This window comes from Heliangelus exortis, chromosome 8 (assembly GCF_036169615.1).
Source record: "Heliangelus exortis chromosome 8, bHelExo1.hap1, whole genome shotgun sequence".
Taxonomy (NCBI): domain Eukaryota; kingdom Metazoa; phylum Chordata; class Aves; order Apodiformes; family Trochilidae; genus Heliangelus; species Heliangelus exortis.
Genome location: NC_092429.1, coordinates 3,857,140 through 3,878,132, shown reverse-complemented (window position 1 = coordinate 3,878,132; position 20,993 = coordinate 3,857,140). Strand labels below are relative to the sequence as shown.

General features: G+C 43.6%; 1 protein-coding gene across 1 annotated transcript in view; it reads right to left on the bottom strand.

The window, feature by feature from the left end:
• Positions 1-3,801, bottom strand: part of DAB1 (DAB adaptor protein 1) — a 425,811-nt gene extending 422,010 nt beyond the window's left edge. The window contains exon 1 of the mRNA XM_071750042.1: positions 3,718-3,801. The gene's annotated coding sequence lies outside the window, so the exon portion shown is untranslated. The remainder of the gene's footprint in view (positions 1-3,717) is intronic.
• Positions 3,802-20,993: the final 17,192 nt, after the last annotated feature.

Sequence of the window (20,993 nt, the reverse complement as noted above, 5' to 3'; positions counted from 1 at the left end):
ACCTCCTATAACAGGGCCATTTTATCCAGTGTGCTTTTTTATAGACACCATGTAAAGGGTCATTTCCAGCTGCTATCCAGGTTACTCAAAAGAATACTTTTCATTCCCTCTTCCAAGAACCCTTAGCAAGTTGAGAAGGGCTTGTTTCCATTTCTAGCCTGCTTCTGCATCCCCAATAAACCATGAAACCACAGACCACATCTACTTCAATCTTTAGAGTTCTGGTAGCAGAGGGACACCCTTAAAAATCAGAGAGCAACTACTGCAGGTAGCCTGGAGTCAAAATAAATAAAAAACACAGGTAACATAAGAATTTTGGTATTTCCTATGAATGTCATAGCCCTTCTCCTTTCCCCCTCGTAGGGAATGAACTCATTTAACAGTTGACACTGTGAAGCATCTGTATTTGCCAACTCCAGGGCTGAGATAGCTGCAACATGATGCCTACTTCCCTACACAAAGGATGGAAGGGGGTGAATGTGGGACCTCCAGTAGGTTCCTGCTTCAGTGGCAAACACTCCTAGTACTAAGGTCTGGAGAACTGAGTGGTGAAATTACAGGTTGGTACCAGAGGGTGAGTATCAGGAACCAGCATGACTTAGGCTCATCTGATGAGCACAGATGGATCTGCAAAGGCATTTTCTGTCAGAATCAGATGGTTAAAGAAATACAGACTATGTCCCTGATCTGCAGTGCACATACTAAGTTGGTAAGGGGAAAGCTGATCATCAGACATGACTGACTCAATTTTCTGCTGCTCATGCACTGCCATTCTGGGTACCAGCCTTGACTCCAGCTCAGCTCCTTCTGCACACCATGGTTGTGTGCAATGACATCAACAAGGGGAACAATATCCATCCTCAGCCTCATCTGGCCCCACAGTTTTGCTCCAGTGGAGAAATGGGCTTGAGCTGGAGAAAACTGATGTGTGTGTGCATCCTTAAGGTAAGTGCTGCTTAAGCTTACCAGGCAGTTCTACAGCAAACAGGACTGAAAGCTTCCTCCTTTCACAGAAATTTAATTTCAGATGCATACAACCCTTCATCAATGGCCTCTGTTTCATGAACAACTTGAAAAAAGATTGGACTCTTTCAGACACTCCTTCCCTGCTACTTCCTTTTTGTTGTTGTTTTTAAGACTACTCTCTCTGGAGTGGAAACCTTAGCATTACTGTGCTCTGAAACACAGCAGTCACTGCCACAACAATCAATAAAAAATTAGCATGACTACAGGAACAGAAGCTTGGGATTAGAGATCTAAAATTGGAAGGATTTCCCTCCCCTCCAGATCCCAATGAACCCTTCCAAAACCTGACTGTAAACATTTTAATTCTCTGTCAGCTTGCTGGGGGAAATCATTACAGAGGCAAAACCAGAGAGCACCGGGTGCTGCTCTGCAATAAGCATCTGTCACTCAAACAGGAGTCACCTCACAAGTCACCCCAAGCACTTCCATCCTCCAATCCAGGAGAAGGGTGCTGCTCATCAGGGTTTGCTCAGACCACTCTTGAGTCATCAGCCAGCCAGTGGCATGACATTTCGATTTTTTCTTTTTTTTTTTTAAGACAGTCATTCTCTCTCCCCCTCAATCAGTTTATATACATTTAACTCAACTTGAAGAGATCCATGTTTGTTTGCTAGAGCAAACAAAAAAAACCCAGTAATGAAGAGCTACAGTTAAGACAGAAGTAAGCAACCTGCTTGTCTCAAAATTAAAATTTTAGTATCAAATATTGACATTAGAGGGTAAGCAGCTTAGTTCTCTGTCTACTTTTCACACCTTTCAAGTATGCAACAGAGAATCTGGTGTGAGATCACTGAAGGATATGTGCTGACCTATGCTGGGATTTCAGTATTACCTACCACAGAAACCACCATCTGAAATGTGGTGGAGATCTCCAGAATAAACCTTCATCACTCAACACACCAACAGCACCAACCTCAGCAATTTTTTTTCCCTTTTTCCTCTAGTTTTCCTCACAGCACCACAGATAGAGTAAACGATGATATCATGTACCACTGCACTCTGCTTGTTTAAGGCAATATATTCAAGTAGGACACCTCAATTAAAAGGAAGAAGGGGGAAAAAATAGGGGGGGAAAAAAAGACCAAAAGAACCTGTTGAAAAAAAAAAAAAAAAGTGGAAAAAATTAAAGCTTTGGGTTTGGAGCTTTTATTTTCTTTTAGATTTTGTTTTTAGATTTACCACTCACATGAATACCTACAAGCAGTTTAACACAACAGTTAAAAAAACCACAATCAATTCAGCCCAGATTCCTTAAATCCAATATCTTTTTTTTTTTTTTTTTTTTTTACCCAGAGAACTACTGGAGTCTACTGAAAACATTGCTGCAGCATTAGAGGGCTATTTGCTCCAAGGACCTTTTTAATATGGCTGTATTGTAATACTGCAGTGCAAAAGCCTCTCTAGTCATAAAAAGAAATTTAGCTCAGAAACACAACTTGTGGGCAATGAAAAACACGTTTGCTTCTATTTGCACTCATTTAGTAATAGCATTCTTCAACAAGATCAGTTAAAACGACTCTCCTCAAAAGACACAGCTGCACACCTCTGCTCCTGAGACTCCCAGGGCACTGAAATGAAATTCATTTCATCCAAACCAAACATTCAGTGCAACCAGCAGCACCAGAAAGACCATATTTAAAAGGGAGAAAAACATTTTCTGACTGACTAGGAAAACCAGCCCCTCTCTGTCCTCTCCATAAACCCTTTCCCCCCCCCCCAGATTTACTTTAAAGCTACCATAGTTTTCACTGGCAAAGAAATTCTATTCCTCTATTGGAAGTAGCAACATATTTGCCCGTTACACTTTGATTTTCATCTGAAATCAAGAACACACCTAACACACACACTGGGCAACAGCTACCAAAACCTGAGTGCATGCTGTATCACATCCTTACTCAGACCCCATCTATCGTAGCATAATTATTTTCCTGCAAGGTTATGCCTAATTGGCCACTAACCCAAGTGATTAATCATCTACATTATAAGAGGGGAAAAAAAAAAAAAAAAAAAAAGGTTGAAGGGCAACAAAATATTTATTTGGGTTGCAAATACGAAACCAACAGGGGACAGCTGGTTCAAGTTGCTCCTTCCAGGCTGCGCACGCATAGGTGGATGGAAAGAAAACCCTGCCAAGAGTCACCCCCAGACAGAAATAAGAAAGAAAGCGGTGCCTCACGTTCGTTCCCGCTACGGCCGCGGAGATGCTCACTCACTACAGCTCTAAGTTGGCTCTGCCCGGCTCTGGAAGTGTTAAATTATTCCACACGCCAGCGAAACCAGCGGATTCTCCGCGCAGAGCCGCGCTTCGCATCTCCCCGCTCTCACGTCCCGATCGCGCAGTTCTCGCCGACTTCACCCTCGCCGGCAGCCGAGGAGGCACCGGGCTGCCCGGGCATCCCCTCCCCGCCTCCTCGGCGGCTCCGCCGCTGCCGCCGCCTCCCTCCCGGCAGACAAAACTTTCCGCCCAAGTCCGCCGCCGTTACGCGCCTTTCCCTCCGCACCGAGTTACGCGGCTCCCGCGGAGACCCCCCCCTCACACACAGACACACACACACACCTGCGCACGGCGGGACCGTGTGTGTGTGTATGTGCGTGTGTGAGGAGGCTACCGGCGACTCCCCCTCACAGGGCCGCGTCCGCCCCCGCGCAGCCCCGCGGTTGGCTCCGCGGTTCCCCGCCGTCTCCTCCTACCTGCAGCCGGCGCCGCTCCCCGCAACGCCCCGCTCATCCTCCTCCTCCTTCTTCTTCTCCTCCTCCGGTGGCAGCGGGGTGCTCGCCCCCTTCCCTTCCCTCTCCCGGCCCGCGGCGCCCTACGCGCAGCCCCGGCCCCTCGGCGGCGGCGGCAGCGCCGGTCCCCTGCAGCCACCGCGCTACCGCATTCCCCCTAATAGCGGGGCGCGCCGCACCCGCGCCCGGCAGCCCCCCGCCCCTCCCGGACCGGGATCCGTCCCCCCCTCTACACACACCAGGGCCAGAACCGACCCTATTCCGCCCCGGGGGCACTAGAGGCTTCTCGATTGTCCCGCCCTTGGTTTTCTTCTTCACCGGTGCCGGGTTGCGGTTCTCAACGCGCTTCCCGCCCTCAAGCCCCCCGACCCGCGGTAGCTCCGTTCTCACACCTCCTCCACTCACCGCCATCCGCTCCCCTGGCTCTTCCTCCTGTCCCGAGGGCTGGTAGGGCATGGGGTAGAAAGATGAGGAAAGTCATCGCAGCTGGGAGGTGGTGGCAGAGGAGCTGCAGTCCAAAGGGGACTCTGGGGACTGGGACACCTGAATCGTCGCCCAGACTGGGCAGCACCGTCCCAAGCAGTGACTGTGAAGACTGACTGACTGACTGACTGACTGACTGACTGACTGACTGACTGCCTTTGGCCGGCACAGCTCGGTCTCTCAGCTCAAATGCAGACTTTAAGAGGTGTTCTGGGCCCACTGGCATTGTGCTTCCTTCCCATGCTGACTTCTTGTCCAGTTCTGCCCAGCTCTCCCAGATGTTTCCTTCCTGGGTGCTCTTTCCCCTGTGCTGGAAGCAAATGTCTTGCTGCTTGAGAACAGACTTTGAAGGCAGAAATACTTTTGAGTGACAGCTTACAGCCACGGTAGATCAACCTTCCCTTTTTGCTCACAGTTTGATGTTCAGTATTTATCTTGGAAGCTCTGACCTGAGCTAGCTCTGTCACTTGGTGTCTGACCTGCTGGGAAACCTTTAGTAAGGAAAATTGTCATCTGGGCACAGACACCTTTCTTGCTCTTCTTGTCCATTTCTTCAGTGGGTGTCACGAATCAGCAAAATTATTCCCTGGTAAGGAAGAAATTCATGTGTGAGCTTAGAAACCACAGCAGTGAGATGATGACTAAAGTTCTTGTCTAGTTCTAGGAGATCAAGCTTGTAATAACTTGAGAATGAGACTTAAGCTGCTTTACATATCCCTTCATATGTAAGATCATTAAAGCATCAGTGGTTACTGTACCTCACAGGAGAGGGAGCCTTGCTGGAGGTGTTAATAGTTGCTGAATTCAGTGGCTACCAACATGTGCCATGTGACAGGGTGTTAACCTTTAGTCAGTGTGACCTGACACGTTTGACTAAACCATTTTTCCTAGCCCCAATCTTTTACCAGCCCTCCTGAGTCACATATTTATTACAGGAGTAATAGCTCTTCCTGCTTAATAGGCTTCTTTGATGCAAACCTTGAGCCACCTGACAGTGGCTGCCTCAGATATTTTGCTATACTTAACTTGTGGGGGATGAAAAATGAATAAAGCTGTCAAACATCCTACTGATTGTGTGATAGAGATGTACCCTGACTGTCCTTCTTACACTGAGCTTTTTCCATCCTGGTTATTTTCTGGGGTTCAGAAAGAGGAACCAAGCCTACAAAATAGAGGTGGGCTGCCCAATCTTCTCCAATCCCACCATGTCTACCTGAGGAATTCAGTTCTAGGCAAAACTGTTTGTCAAATCTCAAGCCCTGCACACTTCTGGTTTTAAATTATGGTGTCTCTGCCCCAGTAGGTTTCTTGCTATTATCTTCCTGCTTGGTTTTGGAGGGAGAAGCTCAATAGGAAATCCATCAGGTCCTCACAGTGTCTGGATTCAGCCACAGCTATGGATTTGTGATTCAGGTACAAAGTGGGTTTTTGAGAGATTGGTGTTAAGCTTCCAACTGCAGTACAAATTGCTGCCTGCTTTTAGCAAAAATACTTTAGCTAAAGACAGACAGGATGATCAGTTGGGTTCAAAAGCTCGCTCTTGGTACAAATAACTCTCTGAGCATAGAAAGAGCATAATGATGCATAGCTGTACCACCAGCATCCAATGTACAAATGCTTATCTGCAATCCCATCCAAACAAAGAGATACTGAATCGGGAAGCACTTGCAAAAAGATCACTGAAAGAGATCTATATGCAAGTGACATTAATTTCCATTCCTTAAACGCAGATGTCTGAGCAAAAAAGCCACATAAGTGCCTCTGGATAAGAGAGGGCTGGAGTGCTCCCACAGAGCTGTCTGAGCTCCAGTGCCTCTGAGTCAGCTGGGAAGCAGAGTGCCACAACCAGCTGGGCAAGCAAAGGAGCAAGCCCCGAGAGAGGGAGCAGGAGCAAAGATGCTGCAGTGCACAACTGCAGTGAGGGACTGATTATACTCATCTCAGAGCAGGCAGAGTTTGAAATGGAAATGAGGAGAAGATTTCCCTGCCACACTACCCAGCAGCTACAGTAAACGTTGCTCTAAGACAACAGGGAAGCAGGCAGCATGCAGTTTGTTTCACCATTACTCAGCTCATCTCAGAGGTTCATTTAATTGTTACTCACAAAGTCCCATAGAGTAATAAAACATTAAGGAAAAAAACCTTTAAGTAAAAAACCCTTCACATCTTGACACTGATATTGAGGTCTCCCTGCATGTGGAGCCTTTGGCTCGTGCACTCAAAGCAGAGCAAATTACCAGCTCTTTACACAAGTCTCATACTTATGAGCTCAGGAACAAAAATATCACCTGTGATGCAGTGTGAAAGCCTCCAGAGTCAGGAATGCAAAAGGCCACACAGCTGAGCTGTAGTCAGTACACTGCTTCCTTCTGCAGCCAGGCATGTCTGACTGCAGGTTATAGTGCCTACTCAACCCAAAATTCCTATCAGGAAATCAAACTTCCCTTCACTGAGGTGCTTGGGTTCTCCCTGAACCTTCAAGACACATAACTTCCAGGCAAGGATCAATGCAAATGTCTAGGAAACTTTTGCCTCTGCCAAAAAGAGAAATTTTACTTGCCTTGTCATCATCCTTCAACACAGCTTGGTTGGGGTTTTTTTTTTCCTTCTTCTTTATGACTTTGGGAAACTGTTTTTTTTCAGGCAGGACATGTATCTTCTGCTGCCACCTAAAAACAAAAAAAAGAAACAAACAAAAAACCCCTTTGATCTCTGTTTTAGTTGACACAGACTCTTAAACAAATACGTTATGTCTTATATGCATAGAAAAATGCTCTGGCTTTTTATGTCACAATGGTTTTGCTTTACATCTTCCATCAAGGAGCTTGATCCAGGTGTCACTACCCCAATTTTACCAAAAGGACAACTGAAATGAGGTAGCTGGTGCTGGTGATACAATATAGAATTCTATCGGGTAGCATCTTTCAAATATCTTTCAAATACACACAGAATTATTTGGATCCTTAGCTGGACTACAAAGATCTTTCTTCTGGAGGTTTCCTTTTGACCTCTGTTATAAAAAAAAACACCCTGTATTCAACAATCAAAAGCAGGAGACTCTCTTTCATCTGAAGTCTTTGCTTGGGTGACATTAAGTAGATTTCAGTGCCTTAAGTCCCTGCTATTCCCTATGTCCCATGTTTCCTCCACCCCAAGCAGCTCCTTTTTAGGTATTTCCTTTTTACTTCTGGGAGTGGAAGAAGTGGGCAGAGAGACACCTGGGTACAACAGAGCTTCCAGTTCTATCCAAGACGAATGATCAATATTTTGTTTAATAACTTCCAGACTGATACAGTAAGTTAAAAGGGATTTCTGAGACACTTCCCAGTAAAATGCATCCCATTCCTGTTACATCCACCATGTACTACTACACGGAACTCCAATCTTTACATTGATATTCAGGTGTAAACATTAGTCTGGATTTACATCCAAAACATACACACCCACCCTCTTCATCCACTGAAAGAGCAATTCAGGATTTTTATGCAGCAATCACTGTAAAAAAAATGCTATTTTCCAAAGTAGAACTTCAAGTAAAGCCATCTTAAAAAGTGTACTATTTCTTCCTTAAAATATATTCTTTCATAGGATTTCTCTAGAGGAAAGCATAGAAGATCTCTTATGACTGCCTTGTGTTCCCTTTCTAAAGCATTAGAGAGATCAAACATTAATAGCTTAAACATGAATTAACAAAAATAAAATTATAGATTTACATTGCCTAATTTTATGTTTGGACATAATTATACCAGTAGCAACACTGTAGTCATCCAAGCAGAAAAAAAAAAAAGATACATATTCTTTCATTCTCTAATAAACTAACTTTTAAAATCAGCTATTTCTAGACCCGAGTTTATGATCTATTCATAAAAATGGAAAGATGGTAGCTAGAGGGGAATTCATCCTTAAAACAAATTTAACAATAAATTAGTGCAAAACATACATAACAAGTAGGGCTATTTTACAAAATAAAGATGCTAAATTTAACCAAAAAATTATTTGCTGTGAAGTACTGACTTAGTTCTGTTGGCTCCTGAACCTTTACAATGGGTCTAGAAAGCAGGGGGAAAAAAAAAAAAAAAAAAATCAAGCATATGCAAAACAAAACAGCATCAAAAGTCAAAGAAGTCTCCAAGGGAGACGAACTTCAATGCCAGTGTAGGGTAAACAAATGGAACTATTTACAATATAACATTATTGTTTGAGATGATATTTTATTCATTATTTAATCACACACTGAGTCTCCCTTGTAGCCTGTGGTAGGCAATAGAGCCATTTTGTTCTGGCTTTCACCTGCCATGTATGACTGCAAATGCTGCAGTTTAACATTTGTATAGATCACACAAACCATTGCCTCCTGCCTGGGTTTCAAACAGAGAGGTTTCCCTCCACCTGCTCACAGAGGGTACAGGGATCTCAAGGCTGCAAGATGCAGATGACTCTTTGATCCCTGGCAAGCAGGCTGGTGCCTCTCCCCCCAGAGCTCTTCCTCTTACTGAGAAGGAAAAAAAACCTCAAAGGATCCTGAAGAGCCATCAGGCTCTGTGGTAGGTTGGGCTGGGATTGTGTTAATTGCCACATGTCACCTCCCATGGCAAACTGGAGCAGTCACAACAGCAGAGAGTGCAGGAAAACAGATGTTTTTATGGGATGTTTTTATTAGGCATGGACAGCAGCAGCACTACTGTAAAATCTAGTACAAGAAAAAAAAAAAAAACAAACCAAAAGATCTGGATTATGACCACATGCCATTTGTTTTGGTTGGTGCAGAATTTTCTTACTGGTGAACTGAGGAGGAAAAGGCAGGGTTGGTCTTCAATGTTTTATCTGGCTCAACAGCCTAGAACGGATCAGCTTTTTGTCCTGGCACAGGGTAAAGCAAAATGGGCTCAAGGTGAAAAGTTTCTGCTCTAAGTGGACCCTAGTTTCATTCTATTCCTATTTTCTGTATGCTGTTACACTGAAGATGTCCAATATTCAAGGTAAGTCTCAAGAATCTCATGATTTCCCTCATGATTTTCATCACCACGTGTACCAATTGAGTGCTAAGCTTAAGCACCTCTTTGCTTAATCCTCTAATTTGCAGGGGCAGCAGAGGAGGGACAAGAGAGAGGCAGTTCTGTTCAGCAATGCAAATCAGCCAAAGGAGGATATGGCCAGGATTAGCATAATCCAACAGCTACAACTATTCAATTTGGAGACTGAGGATGATAAAACCTATTTTCCCAGTCAATCAATCACTGTGATCAACTTGCAAAGAGATGGGGGAAAATCAGAGTGGAGGGTAATGAAATCAGCACAATTATGTCAAATGACACCACTGAGAATGAGGCCTTGCCTTAGAAGCATCTCCCTATTGCTGTGAAGGGAAGTCAACAAATTATAAAAACCCATATAATTAAGAGCTTATCAAAGCACTTTATCCCATCAAGCACTATCTTAACAGATATCAGGTATTACTTCTATTAACACTTGAGGAAATGAAGAGCAACGAGGATGCTTGAAACATCAGAAGGCACTCAAAGTGAGCCAGGAAAGGAAGGTGACAACCCCCTGGACATCCTAACTGATTAAGGAGGTTACCCAGGGAAAGAGAAGAAAAAGAGTTGTTGCTGGGTGAAGCTGATTCAGGGTCTGCTGTCACTGCCAGTTCCATCTGTGAGCAAGTCCCAACTAAAAGACTTCTGAATTTCCTTTCTAACTACTTCTGCTGTTAGCATGATCCCACCACCAGTCCTTCTGAGAACAATTACATGCTCTGTCTCCTTTCCTTCCTGCTCACTTGTCTGAAGTGATAAAGGTGAGACAATATTAACTGCCTCACAAAAAATTAGGATCTTCAGATGGTGATGGCTGACAATGAGGATTTTAAGAATTAAAAAACCTTACTAACAAATGCAAAGCTCTGGGCTGTGAACAACTCTCTGGCACATTGCAAGGGATGTCTGACTGCATTTGACTTAACTTCCCAAACTCGTTTGATCCTGGTACTGCATGCAGCCTAATGAAAACAGCATTAGCTTCATTTACTGGAGGTGATTTCTTAATAGCTGATTCACATTCCTCTAATAACCTATTCCCACCTTCCTTGTCTAGTGACTACTGGAGCCAATGGAGCTCTTAACACAGGCCCTGACACTGACAAATGCTTCTTTTTGATCACCTGAGGTTGTATGAATCTATCACATACATGTCAAAATCAAACAGAAAGTAAGGGAAGCATTAATTAAACCATATCAAACACAGACATGACAAGACAATGATTTAAGTCTAAAGCTGCCTGAAGTATTGTGATTCAGTGTTTTGGTTTGGAACCCACTTTTTATATCACTGTTCAGAAAAAAAAGAAAAAAAAAGAAACGCTTTTCTCCCTCCACTACCTTCATCTGTTTTATTTTATCTTTCAGCTCAAGCTGGCAAGTCTGTCTCAGCATTGTCTCTGAAAAAAAAGTGACATAAATTGCTCAGAGAGTTGAAAGAAGAAAAACTTGTTTACAAGTTACTTATTCTCATCCCCTGTCCCCTAGTTCCAAAGACATAAACACAGCACATCTTTCAGAGGATGCTGTTTCTTCTCCTCCAGCTACGAGCCTGAGAATTGCTCCGTGAAATTTATGCAGCTTCCCCTGTGATTCTTTATCTCTACAAAGATCACCCCAGATCACAGAAATGTTAAAAAAAGAGCCCAGCCAGCCTCAAAAAGCTAGCAGGCATAGTGGGTTTGATTGTGAGGGTTGACTGACCAAAGCTTTACTGGGGATGTTAATCTGGTGTGTTCATAAATGCTTCAGACTAGAAGACTTGAGACTAAAAAACTCCTGAGATTTCTAATACTCCCTGCTCAAAGCTGAGCTGGAACCTTAAAGTCTAGGGGGTCATGAAAGCTACAAAGAATAAAAGTTAACCAGACCTTTACATCTAGGTACATCCATCCATCTAAGATAAATCCCATCACCACTCCTCCTGAACATTGAGGAGGGGTCAGCTGTGGGCAGGAGCAGAAAGAGATGTGGTACAGCAGAGGTGACTGCTGGAACAGGAACCCAGAAGTGATCCAATGGGCTGGCACTGTATGAGGGCATGCAACACCTCCCTTATTAATTTGTTAAGTGCTTTTGCAGCCTATCTCCCCCTCTTTTCATGTCAGAAGATGGAGTATTGAAAAGGCCAGTCAGGCCTGACATTTGACACCAGTGATTGTCAGGGACATGACCTGCAAGTTGGAGTCTGATGGGAAGGGGATGCTAACTTTCCTCTAATACCCTGCAATTTCCTTTTCTCTTTGACTCTAGGGATATCTTCTTTCTTCCTCCTGATTTCAGACTAGGCTTTTTTGCTTTTTACACTTCTCTGTACAGAACCATTTTCTGTCTGCTTCTTTGACTTCAGACATAAGAAAGAGAAATAACATCTTTTTTTTGTCAATAGAAATTCAACACTTGCACTTGACAGTAAAAAAAAGCAACTCTGACTCCTATATTTCCACTTGTGTATCACTGGCATCCAAAACCAACTATCACACCCTTCTGCTGGTGGTCTCAGCTGATTGATAAGGGGGAGGCACCCAGCACTGCCCAGAGGGATATAAAGGGGTGGGAGGAGCTGCCCCACCTTCTGCTGGTGATTTCAGGTGAGGCCAATCAGCTGATTGATAAGGGGGCAGCACCCAGAACTACTAGAGAGGGCTAGACAGGGGTGTGAAGAGCTGCCCCTCCTTCTGCTGGTGGTCTCAGGTGAAGCCAATCAGCTGATTGATAAGGGGGCAGCACCCAGCAATGCTCAGAGGGATAGAAAGGGGTGAGAAGAGTGGCACACCCTTCTCAGGTGATGCCAATCAGCTGATAAGGGGGTGGCACCCAGCACCGCCCAGAGGAATATAAAGGGCTGCGAAGAGCTGCCCCTCCTTCTGCTGGTGGTCTCAGGTGAGGCCAGTCAGGTGATTGATAAGAGGGTGGCACCCAGCACCACCCAGAGGGATATAAAGGGCTGCGTGGAGCGCCAGCAACCCAGAGCACAGCAAACAGGAGTGGGCAAACAGGAGCGTGGCACGGCAGTCAGCGAGGCTGTTCACACATGCAGGGCAAGCAGGAGGGGCACAGCCACCTCCCAGCTCTCTTGAAGGAGCAATGGTCTCCAAAAAAGCAAATCCTGTTGCTGTTAAGAGGCAGGGTGTGTCCACACAGATGGAACCCCTGAAGAGGGACAGCAAGAGGGATGTAGCTGTTGAGGCCTCTGGCTGTGTAGAGTGTCTGAGCCTGGTGTTAGCACCAGAGGACGGTGTGAGTGGGGTCTGTGTGCGATGTGAGCAGGTGAATGACTTGCTGTGCCTGGTGGCAGAGCTCAAGGAGGAGGTAGAGAGACTAAGAAGTATTAGGACTAAGAAGTATTAGTATTATAAGACCTCCTGTTCACAGAGAGGGGCTGGTGGGAGATGTGGTGGTCGGTGGACGTCTGGGACACAGTGATCACAAAATAACAGAGTTTTCAATACTCAGGGATGCAAGGAGGGCTGTCAATAAAACCTCTGCGTTGGACTTCCAGAGGGCAGATTTTGGCCTCTTCAGAAGACTGATTCAGAGTGTACCCTGGGAAACAGCCCTTGGAAACAAAGGGGTCCAGGAGGGATGGGTGTACTTCAAGGAGCAAGTTCTGAAAGCACAGGAGCAGCTGTCCTGGTGTGCTGAAAGGCAAGCCAGGGGGGAAGACAACTGGTCTGGCTGAACAGGGAGACTTTGAAAGAAATGAGGGTAAAGAAGAGAGCCTACTGATTATGGAAAAAAAGAGCTAACTACTCAAGAAGAATTTAGGAATATAGGTAGGTTGTGTAGAAAGAAAACTAGAGAGGCAAAGGCACAACTTGAACTGAATCTCGCCACCTCTGTGAAGGATAAAAGTCCTTCCACAGATACATCAATAGCAAAAGGAGGGGCAGGGAAAACCTCCATTCTCTCCTGGACATGGGCAGGAATATAGTTATCAAAGATGAAGAAAAGGCAGAGGTATTTAACACCTTCTTTGCCTCAGTTTTCAACAGTAAGACAGGTTGTCCTGAGGACAGCTGGCTTCTGGAGCTTGTAGAAAGAAACAAGAATCTGAACAGCCCCCTGGTAATCCAGAAGGAAACTTCTGGAAATTTGATCCTCATTCCTCATTTTAACAGATCCTGGTATAGCTTGAAAATGCTCCACGAGACTTATCTGCATTGGCCACATTGATTCATCAGATTAATTTAACTTCTTTGAAGAAGCTTTCAGTAATAATCAACTCTATTGTGTTCACAAAAGTAATTCTAAATGCAGAAATGTTAATTAAGATCCAGGGTTCTGATGTGGCTTATTGTTAAAGTATGGAAAGCTCTGAAATTCAGTTCTGTTTGGCTTCCAAAACCTCAAAGAAGTTCAAGGGGCCCAGAAGCAGGAGACCATCTCAAATTCTCCCCTTTCCAAAACACACGCAGCTTGCCCAGACCTCTGCTCTTGGTCTTCCCCTGCATTATGATAAGAACAAAACTACAGCCAGTGAGAGCATTATTAGGATAAGACTCCTTATTTCTTGGCACAGGTAATGCCAAGATATGAGATAACAGAGATGAAGGCTTCCAAACAACAGGAAAATGTACAGGGAGAGGAGGCCAAACCATACAGAAAGATGAGGCTAAAACTGGACTAGAAGAATCTAGAACATGTTGATCGTTTCATGAACTACACAGAATGTATTAAAATGCATTTACCATTTTATTTTTCAGTTTTCCCCCTGTTCTCAATCAGTACCACCATCCCTTAATGGATAAAGCATTGCTGTTTCCCAAGGAAAAATGTGTTGGCTTAAAGCAGAGTGCTCTCCCAGAGACTGGTGCCAATGCAAGTGGTGTTGGCAAAACTCTATCTAATCTCTACAGAGTGTCCTTACAGGGGTTTTCTCCCCAGTGGGGAGAAAGGGCTTGGATACTGGTTGCTATGGTAGCCACTAAAACTGCTCCTCACCATATTTTTTTTAATTGCTCTCTGTACACAAACATGGAATAAGGTTAAAAATTGACAGTTACAACACTATTAAAGAGCCAATTACTGATTTCTTTATGTTTTCCAAAATAGAAAAATATAGAAGCAGCACTTAATGTCCCCTCTGCATCTCAGTTGTGTTAATACTGAATCACATGCAGTCTGTAAAGATTTTTCAGAACAGAGATTTCAGGCAGCCCTTATAAATAATTTAAATTATTTATATAATTAAATTAGAATGCACTATACTACTTTTTCTTGATAATGCCAGCCATGAGTGCCTGCTATAAATGTGATTCCTAGTTGGAGACAAGCTGCACATCAAACAAGAATTTTTTTTTTAATGGTATGAAAATAGCTTCCTAGCTATTTTGTGTATTTCTGGGTGTGCAGAGGTAGTTTTCCCAGCTTGTGCACATATTGCACACTGGCTGCTGCTTTAGAATGTTGCACTGAAGCTTCACATCTGCCACTTGCTTGCCTGTCTTGCCATCTAAACACAAGCAGAGACTTTCCCACACCATCTCTGCTCCATTTCAGAGTCATCTAATTCCATTTTCAGGGATAGCCTCCAATAGTTATGCAATTCTCATTGGACCACACAGCTACAGATGTCACCATCAAGGGTGACAATAGGAATCTGAATGAATCTTTAGACAGGCAGCTCCATCTCCCTGCTTTTGCTGGAGCACCTCCAAAGCATTTTTGTGCTTTACTCTATTTCATGTCATTATTATGACTGATAATTTCAAAAGAAACATTCAAATTGTTGTACTAGCCCAGACAGAGGGGCTGCCTACCCAGGATCCTGCCCCTCTTTAGCCCAAACTAACACGTTTGAGATCCAGCTGGAAAAGGAATGGTTGATGCTCAAATATAGACCAGGAGTGAGTGAACTGAACATGCACCCAGGAGTTTTCACTGGCCCTGCAGAAGAGAGATAAAGAAGAGGGCATGAAACAAAGGCTGTGCTGCTGAAGGAACAGCTTTGTTTTACGTTACTCTCAAGGGTTTTTGTCTTAATTAATAAACAACGCCCTAAGGGAAGGGGTTGGAAGAGTCTTTGGCAAGATGCTAGCCCTTCCTTAGCTGGGGAGGCAAACCAGCAGCCATGCAGCAGTCACAGAATAATCTGCCCATAGGGAAGCTGCTTCTGAGCCCTCATAAGCTAGAGGTGGGGTTATACCCTTGAGCAGGAAGCACAAATCTAGGAATTTTAAAAGCATTAGTAATAAGAAATCCACTTCTTTCAGCTTCTTTTCATTGTCTGGAGTGCAAATACATTAAAAACATTTAAAAGATACTTAATAGAAATTCCAGAAGACAGTCCTCTCTGCTGGTATCAAGTTTAAATCTGCTACAGTGCCCAAAGAAAATTAACTCACATCTTAAATAATTCATGCTTTTATTGGGTCAGAGGCTCTTTTCAGATCTGATGCTCTGCCAACAGAAATGGCAGAGCTACAATGAGAAATGAGACAGGAACATTATCCATGAAGTTCAAAACTGTATCTTATGTCAGCTTTCTGGAAGTAAGATGTGTTGTGATGCAAAGCTGGTGTTCAGCCTTGCTCCTTCTGAAAGCAATGAAGGTTTTTCCCCCCTAAATGCACTGCCTTCAGGTCACAGTACTTATAAGCAGAGCCACACAGGTTAGAGCAGTAATAAACAGAGAGATTGAGAAGTGATCTGAAAGCAGACAAGAGCTCAACCAAGCCACAGCCATATTAAACCTTCCTGCAACATCAGTAAACCCAGCACCAACTTCTAGAGATAGAGTTTGAACAATTTAATGGTGGAAGTACTGCTGTACCTTTATAAAAATCAGCATAACAACTCTGGTGTGCACAGCACTACAGGTGCAGTAAAGCCCTAAAACTTCAACATCTAGGAAAGACATTTTTCATGTTTCAGCTCCCTTTAATAGCCCAATAACTGCTTAATATTCATTCTAATGTATGGCAACAGATCCAAGTGGAAGCAAATGAGGTGTGGCCAGGAATGAAGCTTTTTACACAACTCTATGAAGCTTTTGACCTCAGCTGTGAGGGGCCTTTAGTCCTTTCCTGGATCTGACATGAGAGGGCTGCCAATCACCATGAACCACACCAAACCCACATGGGGGATTTATCTTGCAGGAAAAGCATCCCCTAGAGATGAGGTCCTTGCCACAAACTCACTTTACTCATGACTAAGTTCTCCTGAGACCCGTGCTTTGAAGAGGTGAAAAGTGACTGCATTGACCCCCACAATGCAAAGCAAGACCCAGCTTTTTGCATCTTGCACCTGAGTCCACACAACAGAGCCTGAGATGAGAAGAAAATGCCAACATAAAATCCTTGAAGGGGAAGTCTTAGATGAGTTGTTATCAGTGAATTGTATCTGCTGAAGAGCTCCAGGGATAGCTGAATTCATTCAGTCAGGGTGTTGCAAAAAGCAGTCCAACATCCATTTGGGAGAGGTGGGAACATGGCACTACACTGTTCCAAGATAATCAAATATCATCCTGGCAACTCTGCTGATAGGTTCATTGAAAGATGGGCTTAATTCCATGAACACTCCCAGGTTTTTCATCCCTTGAGATGGAAAGAGCTTTACCCCACTTAGAAGAAAAAAAATAATATTTTGCATATATAAAGCTCTTTCATCCCCATAGACTTCATTCAGTATGGACTAGATTTATAAATAGACTCCCAGCAGATGTCTTTGGAGTTGTGATCAATGACTGATAGTCTGGGCCCTCATGTACAGTGGAACATGCTTGTAGATGCTCTCAGCATGATCATGAATGCACAAAAGGCAAAAAGATCAGGGTCATGTTGCTTGTTATGTGCTCTAGGTAGAAAAGAAAATTCTACTTTAGAAGTTGAACAGACTGATGGAAGACAAATTTTCACCTGAAGCTCAATTCTGCACATCAGTTCCTTTCCTGTCACTGAGCAAAAGAAGATAAAAGGAGACATATTCAAGTAGTATTAGAGGTCCAAATATAAGGTCACACAATTCTGATGTGCTTCAATAAGGTGCTTGAAGCATCTTAGAGTTACTGTGCAATGGGTAGCTTCTTCCAAATAAAAAACCCCAAGGGTTCAATTAGATGATTAATTCCTCCAAAAAGAAGCATAAAGCTTCCCAGAAAACTCCTTACATCTGAGGGTTGACCCTGTCAGCAAGTGTAAAACAGACACTACCATCCAGTTAGTATTCCCCACCAGCAATACATACACCTGAGGGGATCTGACTCTGGTGTTTATTACTCTTGTGGACTTACTGAAGCTGAGGCTGGCTTTATTTTAGCTCCCCAAGAAAGCATCAACACCAAGCCAGGAGGTTGTCAGAGCACTAAGAGAACACCTCCATTTCTTAAAATAGGTCCAAAAGACAAAACCCTGGGCTTCAACTCATTAAAATAAAAACAAGAGCTAATTCTGACCCTGCTATGGTTATTTCTTCTTAGAGAAAGATTTCTTGCCCCCAACCACTTGAACTAATCTGCCTAATTATTTAATTAATAAATTAAATTTATGGTTAAAATACTGCTGGATAGCAAATGGCAGGTTATTTTGCAGTGAAGCAAGACAGGCAGATCTCTTTTGCATGCATGACTTCTGTGAACCAAGAGCACACTGGGCAGCAGCTACATTGTCATTAAGCACCATTTACAAATGAAGGTTGATAGCAAGAAATGCCACTGCATTTCTCTCACCATATTCTCCTGTTAACTTTCTATCCCAATAACCTCCCAGGAAAACGAGGAGGTCAAAAGAAGAAAGTTGGCAATGCCAAAACAACTATTATGAACCAAATTCAGAAATGGGAGACTTGCTGGTAGAACAAGGATGTGCCAAAGGTGACCCTACCAAGGGCAAGAAGCTACCTCAGCAGGACCATCAGCAAGGGTAAAAGAACAAGGGAAGGGAAGTAAAAACTGGTGTGAGGCAATTTACACTGGTGTTTTATCTACAGAAAGGGAAGAATGAGTAATATGCCATGTGAAAGTAAGTGTATAAACCAAAAAGCAAAGTCAAATGAAATGTTGCATCACACGTGTCCTCCAGCTTATAAATAGAGATGCTGGAATCACAGAAGGCTTCTGGTCTGAGTCATTTTGCAGTTTCTGAGGAAAGAAAACACTGATGCACAAAACAATGAGGCTTCCCACAGAAATTTATAAATAAAGACTACTAAGAAAGGTGTAAACAACACTTACAAAAACCACAGATGCGATGTGAAAGTGCAAAGTGTTGACTTTTAAGAGCTAGAACTCTGGTGCAAGGATCTTCCAGAGGCAGATGGCTGCAGAGTACAAGTGGGTCTCCTGGGAACTTCTCCCCCTGCAGCTCCCAGTGACTGCACCTCCAGAGGCAGCATTTTTGGTAGCAACTACTTAGTGCTTTCAGGGATGGTTCCTGACAAAGTTTTGACCCACCCAAGAGCACCCACACATTCACAAAGGTCAGTGATAATGCTCTACTACAGGCAAAGAAGCAAGGGGTTAGCAGCTGCCTGTTCTTATTGTTTCAACTTGTCAAATAAAAATCTCTCAGCCACTGATTTCTTCCCTGGATGTCATTTGTGGGGACTTCTCACAATTTATGTAAGCCCCAACAAGTGAAATATGTCTAGTGCTCATTCCAGTTTGCAGCCCACTGCATAACCCATCCAGTTTCCTCTCCTTTTGCAAACCCTTCAAGCAAAAGAAAAAGAGAGTACAATTTATTGAAGCAGGTCCAGAAGCCCCCAGATGGCAGGCAATTGCAACAGTCATAAGAAAGAAATGACACAGCTAAGTGAAAATAAAGCTTACACAGCTACTGCTAAACTTACCAAAAAACCCTCCCTTCCAGGCTCAGAAAAAAAAAAAAAAAAAAAGACAAACTATTCAGCAGCAGCCAATTGAAATGAAACCCCTAAAGACAAACTTTGCTCTAAGTCCTTCACATACACCACAGTGTTACTGGATAGTCAGAACAGCAGCAGGGCAGCATGAATCAGCATATTCTGAACTTCAGCATCTTTTCAGAACTTCAAATTATCTGTTAAGACAAAGCAGAGGTCCCACTATGTTCTACATTTCATCTAGAATAATGGCAAATAAAGAAATGATTAATATCTCCAGCAAGGCCAGACCTTCAGGTTGACACAAACTTTGCTCCTACAGAGCCAGTAGCTTCTCATGTCCAAACATGCAGAAGAAAAATTGTCAGGGTCACCAAGTGATCTGGGGAGGGGAATGGATCTGGGACAGTTCATGTTGGAAGGGACCTCAGAAGGTCATCCCACTCAAGGCAGGATCACAAATTTGAAAGCTATGTATATTTCCAGCTCCTTCTTTTGGACAGAATTAAAATCAGGCATCCTGCTGAGGCACCTTTTCATCAGGGTGCTTTGCTCTCAGCCAGGGAGTGACTCCTTTCTGTTCTGGAAAATTCCTTTTCCCAGCTGTGGCAGATCCAGTTGAGCTTCCAGGTACTAATAGCTCTGAACAGAGACAAAGGAGAAATCTAGATTTGGGATCTCCACACATTCCCTTGCAATGGAAATCATTCCCCAACTCCCACAAGGTAGCCTCTAACTCAAGGACTCAGCTGGGCCCCAAAGCATTCGCTGTTTTAGAGGACACTGTGGTAACAGTTTCAGTATTTTAGATTTTCCAGGTATGCCCCAGAAAATTCACTCTTTAATTGTCTTTAAAAAGGAGGGCAGGATTCACCACTGCAGCTACAGTCATGTCTGCACTCCTGTAACAGCAGGTAGGCATTAGAATAGTACATTCTAAAATACAAGCCTTTCATTTCCCATTCCCCTGGATTGAAAGGCAGAGAGGTTTTACAGCACAGCACAATAGATTGCTTAAACAAATGCTGACTTCTCTGATCTTCAGGGGAAAGGCAATTTCCCTTTCTCAGTGTTTGCTAAACCCCTTTGTTCAAGCAAACAGAAACAGACTTCTCAAAGAAAATTTCACTCTCTTCTTTCTGCAACTTGCACCTCCCAGCCTGTATTTACAGCACAGAAACAGATCATGTAAGGTACATGAAAGGTGTTGTTATTAGGCCCAGATCTGTATTTTGAGTTGGGGTTGTAGCAGCATAATGTGAGACTGTCTGGATAGTTGCAAGCATTAACCCCTCTGCACACTGTGGCTGTTGAAATAATGATACACTGAGTCCACAAGAAGAACATTACACATCTGGATTCCCCAGATCAGAGCTTTCAACCTTGCAAATCAACCCCCAGAGCAGCTCATCCAACAGGAGATACTTGAGAGGCTTTGTAAGCTTCTCAAATCAATAACTTTTCCCCTTAGCCCCCTGCCAGCAACAGAAAAAAAATTTAAACTATTCAAAAACTGTTATCCCAGGAGTTACTCAGGATATTATCTGTTCTGGGACAGGAATGGGAGGAGGTTCCAAGTCTCTGGGAATTGGGTTGAGCTTCTATTTCCACACAAACACCTTCTCCAAAGAAATTGTAAGTCCTTCAGCACCAATGGTGCACCAGCACTGAAAACCTCAAATTCTGTGGTCTTAAAGGACAGAAAAGCTTCTCCACACCCAGTCCTCTTCTGAAGATACAGTATCAGGGTATGATAGCAGCTCACCCACATGCATATTCCTCAGATCTTTCAGATCTGTCACATATCCTCACAAGTGGTTTGGCTGCATAAGCACTGTAAGTATTAACACAGCACATCTGAGCTTACATCTGCTCCTTATTCAGCCTATTATTGGTTTTAATTAAGTGAAAGGCAGAAAT